Source organism: Suncus etruscus, chromosome 10, assembly GCF_024139225.1.
Source record: "Suncus etruscus isolate mSunEtr1 chromosome 10, mSunEtr1.pri.cur, whole genome shotgun sequence".
NCBI classification, from domain to species: Eukaryota; Metazoa; Chordata; class Mammalia; order Eulipotyphla; family Soricidae; genus Suncus; species Suncus etruscus.
In genome coordinates, this window is record NC_064857.1 from 110,423,237 (window position 1) to 110,429,961 (window position 6,725).

At 33.7% G+C, this 6,725-nt stretch overlaps 1 non-coding gene across 1 annotated transcript; it reads left to right on the top strand.

The window, feature by feature from the left end:
* Positions 1–393: 393 nt before the first annotated feature.
* LOC126021233 (U1 spliceosomal RNA) lies at positions 394–552 on the top strand. Its single transcript, XR_007499825.1, has one exon. It is a non-coding gene; the product is annotated as a U1 spliceosomal RNA (small nuclear RNA).
* Positions 553–6,725: the final 6,173 nt, after the last annotated feature.

The following is a 6,725-nucleotide window of genomic DNA, read 5'->3' on the forward strand; positions in this document are numbered from 1 at the left end:
CTAGTTGGATTTCAGTCATAAACAGAACACACCACCACCAAGCTCTCTTAACATCACAGACCAAATGTACCAATTAAGAGATACTGAGTGGCAAAATAGGTTAGAAAATTACATCCAAAATGTTGCTTCATCCACAATCTCAATGCTACCTTGTGAGTACTGTCTGGACAAACAGAATTACCCATTCCAACCCTGTAAGAAACACATCTTAATAGCCAGCATAACACAGACTCAAAGTCAAAGGTTGGAGGAAAAGCATTCAAGATAGTAAATCATTAAAAAGGCTGGGGTGACCATACTAATATTAGAAGACACAGACTTTTGGCTTAAAATGATTATAAGAGACAGACATGGGCTTTATTAGTAATCAATGTATACACCAGGAAAAAAATCATACTTCTGGCAGGGGCGATACCATAATCACAAAGGTGGTTTTTCCAGGGCAAGGCTCACCCATTGCATCCAGGTGTGCTGACCCCTGCGATTTCCCCAAATGTGGGAAACTCGACTGCATAATTTGTGGTAGTGAGGACTGAGTGCATGCTATCCCCTGGAAAAAAATCATACTCCTAAATATATGCACCCAATGAAGGGCCAGAAAAATACTTAAAACATCTGCTGATAGATTTGAAGAAAGACATCAATAGTAGTGGGAGACCTCAACATTGCCCTGTCACCTCTTGATAGATAAACCAGACTAAAAATTAACTGGTATATACTAGCTCTGAAGGAAGAAATGGAAGAGGGTGGCTTAGTAGAAATATATAGGGCTTTTCATCCCTGAAATACATATTATATTTTTTCTTTTTAAAAATTATTATTAATATATTTATTTAAGCACCTTGATTACAAACATGTAGGTGGTTGGGAGAAAAACTGGGATATTGGTGGCTGGAAAAGCGCACTGGTGAAGGGTATACATTCTATGACAGAAACTCAATCCTGTACAACTTTGCAATGACAGTGCTAAAAGTAATAAAAATACATAAATTAAATCATGTCTGAAACTATAAAAGACCTTGAAATCAACTTAGTAAAAGAGATGGGATACATGTAAACTTCAAAGTACTTAAGAAAGTAATTGATGAAGTCCTAAGGATAAAAACACTTCCATACTCATGAAGTGGAGGAATCAATATTATCAAAATGACTAACTTCCTAAACTACTATATAAATTTAATGTAGACCATTTCCAAATTCAATAATGAAGTTTGTTTAGGCTCAGATCAGTAGATAGCCAAAATCATAAAATCCTGAAAATCAGGAAACTAGGAAATATCTTATTACCTAACTTGAAACATCTTATTACCTAACTTGAAGCTGTCCAACAAAGTTATAGTGATCAAAACAGCATGTTAAAGGCTGTAGAGATAGCACAGTGGTAGGAAATTTTCCTTGCACCTGGATGACCTGGGACAGACCCAGGTTCCATCCCTTATGGTCTGTCCCAGGTCATCCATGTGCAAGGAAAATTTCCTACCACTGTGATAAGACAGTAAAATACTATCACAGAATTGTGGTACTTAAAGCAACCTAAAATAGAGAACAGTTGACCATTGATGCCAACAGGAATAAATATTTTTTGTCTCATATACTAACTTTTATAACTCTTTTTAGTCTGAGTTAAAGCTGATATGCTTGTGGCATTGTTGTTATCTTATTATACCCAGAGGTGGATATGAATAAAGATTTGTAGAATATGAAGAACAAAGTACAAAATACAAAGTACATGGAAGCCTTGTCTTTTCCAAAGGATTATATTTCAGGATGGGAGACAATCTTGGCATGTTCTGCCCTTGGAAGAGACTGAATAGGATAATTATCAGCTTTCCTCCTGTTTTTCCTAAAAGTCGTGACGTAGTCTGCATTTAACCATTGCCCTTTTTTGTAGAATGATTGTTTCATTTGTTCAACTTTTTTCTCAGTTGGCTGTGCATGAATGTCCGTATTCTCTGATGTTAATCTGATAAATTCCCTGTGCCACTTTACATATAAGGAAATGATCGTTCTCTAGCATCTCAGTAGGTTTAGCTGAATGAGACACACCAAAATGGCCCAGGAGTAGACTCAGTTCCCAAGTAATTTGAATAATGATTGTTTTCTGGTAGAATAATTCTTCCTAGAATAAATATCTTAAGATGAAGATAACACTAAACATTATTCCAGTTACCTTCATTTCTTTCCAAAATGAAAGCAATATGTAACACTGATACTGAGAAGATTGTACTAGATATAGACTACTGGCTTAAATTACCTGTACCTAAGGCTGATGATCAATGATCAGTCTTCTGTTAGCAAAACAAGCTGGTGAATACCAAAGGCAAGAATCCATCCTCACATCTCATCTTCACTACCAGTTAAATGCTTCACTTAGTACACTTTCTGAGATACCAGATCAGCGGGTAAGGGATTTTTAGATCAAAAATGCAATAGTGTATAGTTGCAATATGAATGTAGTCCTGTGAAGACAAAACAGTTCCCACTTTATAGAATGATGCTTCATTAGAATTCAAATTTGCCCTTATCTTTGGAAGATAGCAAACAGAAAAATCTCGGATTTTATCACCTTTGTTAGCACGTTCTATATAGAAGTCACCAAGAGGGATCTTTTGAACCTGTATATTTGGAACATTTGCATTTCAGTTGCTGGAAACCAGTGATTATCAATTTTCTCCAATCAAGATACTACTTCCAAGGTCTTATTTTTGACTGAATGAAGTCTAGCTGAATCTGCAATGATTCTCTAAGATCCATCTGGGTTTTGCAGCAAGCAAACAGTCTAGTTAAATAAAGATGTGGTAAAAATTATCATCACTGCATCTCTCAATCTTAGATAGTGGCATTAATTTTTTAGTACCTACAGGGATGCTTACTATTTTGGCACTTCACTAGGCTTTTCATAGAATTTTATTTCTCCCTGTATATCACTGTGAGTATTTCACCAATTAAGTATATCAGTTTTCTTTTCTACTATTGAGGAGATTATTGATGAGGCTACCAAATATAGACAATCAATTGCAGAATCTCATTTGTAAAGCTGTGTCCTGGGGCCACTTTTGTTTTTATTACCAATCACTGTATAAGTGAATATTCTGTTTTAAAAATATTTAGTATATTTAATTGCAACTGAAGAGTATAATAAAAGGATGTATTACAAAGGTGTCAGAAGATTTAATAAAAAGAAATAGGGGATAAAGAGTACAACAGAGGGCAATAATGGAAAGTGCTTATTGGAACACAAAGGGAGGGGACAATTAATGGCACCCAGAAAGAACTGTGCTCTTCAGTAATAATTTTATCCTCTTCAAATCTGTAGCTTAGGGGCCAGAGCGGTGGCACAAGCAGTAAGGCATCTGCCTTGCCCGTGCTAGCCTAGGACAGACAGTGGTTCGATCCCCCTGGTGTCCAATATATTCTCCCAAGCCAGGAGTGATTTCTGAGCACATAGTCAGGAGAATCACTGAGTGTGGCCCAAAAAACAAACAAAATATTTGTAGCCTAGAAAAGTATACCACTTCAATAAAAATAATATAAACATATAAATATAAACATATAAAAATCTTTTGACAGGATACGGCATCTGTTCATATAAAATTCAATAAAATGATAGAAAAAAATATTAACATAGTAAAAGCCATATATTACAAACCCACAGCTAATAGTCTATTAATTGGCATCAAAATTTAAAACATCAGGCAAGGATGTCTACTTTACTATTATTTTTTAACAAAGTATTAGAAGTCATTAGGACAACAATTAAGCAAGAAAATAAAAAGGATAGAATTAGAAAAGAAAAATTAGAATGGAAAAAATTTAACTACCATTTTTTTCAGATGGCTTGATTAATTAATTTAATTAACTTAAAATGTTAAATGTTAAAAGTATTAGAAACATTCCACCAAAATATTATACAAAATTAAAACAAGGCCAGAGTGGTAGCATAGTAGTAGGGTGTTTATCTTGCATGTAACTGACCCAGGATGAGAGTGGGTTCAATTTCCAGCATCCCATATAGACCCCTGAGCCAGGAGCAATTTCTGAGAGCAGAGCCAGGAGTAACCCCACTGGGTGTGCCCTCCCAATTAAAACAGTAAATAGGCAGGCTACAATTAAGAGGCAGGTTGCATAATAAATACATAAATATATAAATATATGTTCACTTGTATACGAAAATAATGAACTACAGGAAAGATGTTTAAATCAAGAAACAACAACAAAAAGAATGATATATCTAAAAATTATCTAAAGAAGTGAAAGCCATCCATTCAAAACAGTATGTACCTAATAAAATAAACACAAGACACCAGAAAATGTAGAATTAAATCAGACTCTGAGAATCTATCAATAAAACTAAGTTTGCTAAATTATGGGACAGAAGGAGAAGGAGGAAGAAGAGACAGAAGCTGAGACTAGAAACATGGGAGGGAGGTTGATTCTCTAGATATGGGTATGAGAAAGAGACATTGTATTTTTGAAATGCTAATATCAACAGTATTTAAAATCATAGTGCCTAAATTAATTAAAAACAAAACTTTTGATAAACAGAAAGTGTCCTCTATTCATGGATTGGAAGTATATTTGTATTGTTACTATAACCATCCCACCTACAATCACTATCAGAATTCCAATGACATTCTTTAAGAATATAGGCAAAAATGTAAAAATCTATGTGAAATTACAAAAATTCCCAAAGTGAAACCAATCCTGAGAGAAATAGAAGATGAGAGGCATCTCATTCCACAGAAATAAGAGCCCAGAAATAAATCTTCATATATATGAGCAATTAGTTTATGACAATCAAAAGCAAAAAAAAAAATTAAGAAAGAACAATCTCTTTCTGATTTCAATCTCAGTGTCTGGTATTGACTTAAAAGTGTCTTCATTCATGTTATTTAATAAGCAAGAAAAACAAAAATAAAAAAGTAGAATCACATCAAACAAATAAAAAAATTTTTCTACACACAAAAAAAAACTATCACAGAATTAAAAAGACATCCTACTGAATGGGAGAGAAATATCCACACAACAAATATCTGAAAAGAGTTAGTAACTAAAATTAAAATGTGCTCACTGAGCCAAAGAGATTGTGCAGTAGTTACAGCACTTGCCTTTATATGGCCAAATCAGATTTTATCTCAGCACCACAGATAGACCCCCAAATACCATGTAGAGTGATTCCTGAAACAGAACTAAAAATAAACCCTAAGAATACTTGGGTATATAAAACCCAACCAACCAATCAACAAAAACAAACAAACAAACAAAAACTCATACAAGCACTCACAAAAATCTCATTATCAGGGAGATTAAAATTAAAATAACTTTAATTAAAATAATTTTTATTAAAATGGAAAACACTTGCTCTTGTAGCCAGTGTTCTCCCCTAAATACATGTATCTTATTTGTGTTCCTTTGCTTGCCTATGTTCACTATGGAAAAGCCAATATTCTCTTTTGAACATGAACCTTTCTCTTTCTCTCCCCTCACATCTTTCTTTATAACTTTCAATAAAAATTATCTTGCTTAATAAAAAAGAACAAAAGAACATTATAGCAGTGAGAATAGCTTGTATTATAAAAACCAAAAACAGCAATTGCTGGCAAAAAGGAATCTTCTCACTATTGGTAGTAATGCAAACTGGTCCAATCTCTATGAAAAACAGTATGGAGATAGCTGAAAAAAATTAAAACTAAAGCTATTAGACGACCAGCAATTCTATGTTTTTGAACAAAAAATACATTAACTTGAAAAGAACCAAAGACAAAAATACATTAACTTGAAAAACTACACTCACACTCAAATTGATTGCAGTTCTTTTTAAGGTAGCCAGGATCTGGAAACAGTACAAGTTTCACTTAAGATGATGGATAAAAGAAGATGCAGTATGCACGCACGCACACACACACACACACACACACACACACACACACACACACACACACAATGAAATACGACTCAGCTATCATAAAAGAAAATGTTAAGTGCTAGAAGTGACACAGATCTAACAGATGTAAAAATGAGTTAAGTGAGTTAACACATTTTTGAGAGTAATGATAAGTAGCTTAAATGAGTAAAAAAAGAAAAATAATAAAATATTTAAGACATTATCATTATTAGAGCTATATTAGGCATCCAAACAATATATCACCATAATGATTAACTAGGGTGTGCAAATTATATCTTCAAGGATCAATGTGAATAAAAACATTAAAAGGTTATTATAATAATAATAGAATAGAATAAAAATTAAAACTCGAAAACATTCTAGTAATGAGCACTGTAGTGAGAATCCATGCTTTCCCAGTGCATTCTACAGCTGTTTAAGTGGGTGAAAATATTAGAGCATTATTATAGACATCTAAAAAAAGCAATTAGTTGAACACCTGTTTAATCTAAACAGCTGTATTCATTGCTGCAGGTCTCTTTGAGGTTTAAAAAATAATATAGGCTGCTAAAGATTTTACAGATGAGTTGGGAATTTCTGAAACTTCTTGATAATCACATTTATTTATTTATCTTTAATAATTTTATTTGTGATCAAAGTGAATTACAAGTCTTTTACAGTACTATTTAAAGTTCATAGTGACAAAGAATTAGGGCCATTCCCACCACAAGTGTCCTCCCCTCCACCCCCTGTTCCCAGCATGTTCTCAGCGTGCATCCCATACCTCCCCCCTTTGTTCCTTGAACTACTACTGTGAGAGGTCTTCTTTGTGTATAGCTTG